We start from the raw sequence: 2,774 nt of genomic DNA on the forward strand, positions 1-2,774 counted from the left end.
CAGTTTTTTTTAAAAAATAGTGTTTGTAAACTGAACAGATATATGCAATAAATGAAACTAGACCATCTTCATGCACCATATAAAATAATAAACTCAAAATGGATTAAAGACTTAAATGCAAGATCCAACACCATAAAATTCATGGAAAAAAAAAACATAGGCATTAAACTCTCTAACACTGCAATATTTTTTCTGATATGTTTCTTTGGGCAAGGGAAATAATAATAATAAACAAATAAGACTACATCAAATTAAAGTTTTTGCACAGCTAAGGAAACCATCAACAAAATGAAGAGACAGCCTACAAAATGGAAGAAGACATTTGGCCATGATACATCCAATAAGGAGTTAATATCCAAAATTTATAAAGAACTTATACAACTCAACATCAAAAAAAAAAAAGAAAAAGAAAAAAGCAAAGAATCTAATTAAAAATTGGGCAGAGGACCTGAATAGACATTTCTCCAAAGAGAACATACAGATGGCTAATAGACATATGAAAAGATGTCCAATGTCACCAATCATCATAGATACATAAATTAAATTCACACGGAGATATCACCTCACACTTGTCAGAATGGCTATCATGAATAAATCAACAAACGAGGTTGGTGAGGATGTGGCAAAAAGGGAATCCTCATGCATTGTTGGTGGAATTGCAAATTGGTGCAGCCACTATGGAAAACAATTTGGAGGTTCTTCAAAAAATTAAAAATGGAACTACCTGTGACCCAACGATTCCACTTCTGGGTATTTATCCGAAAAAATTGAAATTACTGATTTGAAAAGTTACATGCATCCCTGTGTTTATTGAACCATTATTTACAATAGTCAAGATATGGAAACACATAAAATGTCCATCAATAAGTGATTGGATATAGAAGAGGTGGCACATTATACAATAGAGTATTACTCAACTATATAAAAAATAAAATCTTACTATTTGCAACAATGTGGATGGACCTAGAGTGTATTATACTAAGTGAAGTAAGTCAAACAGAGAAAGACAAATACAATATGATTTTACTTATACATGGAATCTAAAGAACGAAATAAATGAACAAATACAAATGAAATACTCATAGATACAGAGAACAACCTGGTCATTGCCAGATAGAAATAGGGTTCGGGGACTGGGTAAAAAAATGGAGGAATTAAGTACAAACTGGTAGTTACTAAATAGTTATGGATGTAAAGTACAGCGTAGGGAATATAGTCAATTGTATTGTAATAACTATGTGTGGTGTCAGATGGGTACAGATTTATCAGGGTGATGATTTTGTAAGGTATATAAATATCTAACCACTACACTGTACATTTGAACTATTATAAAATAATATTGAATGTCCAAAAAAATAAACATTAAAAAAGTTTTAGACAAAATAGATAAGAGAAATACTACACACACACACACACACACACACACACACACACACACACACACTTTATATACAATAAGAAGTATATGTTAACTTTATATGCTGAAATTATTTTGTGGGACCTTAAATCTTTTTTAAGACTACATTTTTAGATCTGATTTATGTTCATAGCAAAATTGAAAGGAAGCTATATAGAGTTCCCAGATACCTTCACAAATATATATTCTCCCCCATTATTGACATTCCCCATCAGAGTGTTATATTTATTGTAATTGACACATAAAGATCATTGACACATAATGATCACCCAAAGTCCATATTTTACATTAGAGTTCACTCTTGATGTTGTACATTCTGTGGGTTTAGACAAATGTGTAATAATATATATCTATGATTATGTTATCAAAGAATATCTTCCATCTCTGTTGTACCTTCATTCTTAGCTCCCTCTTATTCTGTTTACAAAGTTCTTTTACTGTTTACAAAGTTTTACCTTTTTAAGTGTCATATAATTGAAATCATAAAGTATACAGCCTTTTCTGATTGGCTTTTTTCACTTATTAAAATGCATTTCATGACGTGGTTCCATATTGTAGCGATTAGCATGTCTGCTTTACATGCAGAAGGTCCTGTGTTCCTGCCCTAGTGGAGGCACGGTGCATGGTCTACGGCCATGCCACCCTGAACAAGCCCGATGTCTGATCTCGGAAGTGTCAGGCCTGGTTAGTAGTTGGATGAGAGACCACCGAGGAAGACCAGGTGCTGAAGGCATAAATAATAATAAATAATTTTTTATAAAAAATAAAATGCATTTCGGTTCCCTCTATCTTTTCATGTCTTGAGAGCTCATTTATTTTTAATGCTGAACAGTATTCCATTTTCTGCATGTACCATAGTTTATTTATCCATTCAGCTACTGTAGGAAATCTTGATTGCTTCCAAGTTTTAGGAATTATGAATAAGGTTGCTATAAACATCTGTGTGCAGGGTTTTGTGTGGACATATGATTTCAATTCCTTTGGCAACTACCAAGTAGCATGGGTGGTGGGTCATTTGATAAGAATAGGTATAGTTTTGTAAGAAACCACCAAACTGTCTTCTGAAATATCTATATCATTTTGCATTGCAACCTCTAATGAGTGAGAGTTCCTATTGCTCCATATCCTTGCTACCATTTGGTGTTGTCAGTGTTTGGGATTTTGGCTATTCTAATACTTGTCTAGTGGTATCTTACAGTTGTATTAATTTGCATTTTACTAATGAGATGTAATGTGGAACATCTTCTCATAAGCTTATTGGCTATCAGTATATCTTCCTTGGTGAAATGTCCAGTAAAGTCTTTGGTCCATTTTTTCATTGAATTTGTTATCTTATTGTTGAGTATTCAGGTTTTTT

The sequence above is a fragment of the Pteropus vampyrus genome, unplaced genomic scaffold (assembly GCF_000151845.1).
Source record: "Pteropus vampyrus isolate Shadow unplaced genomic scaffold, Pvam_2.0 Scaffold419, whole genome shotgun sequence".
Classification (NCBI taxonomy): domain Eukaryota; kingdom Metazoa; phylum Chordata; class Mammalia; order Chiroptera; family Pteropodidae; genus Pteropus; species Pteropus vampyrus.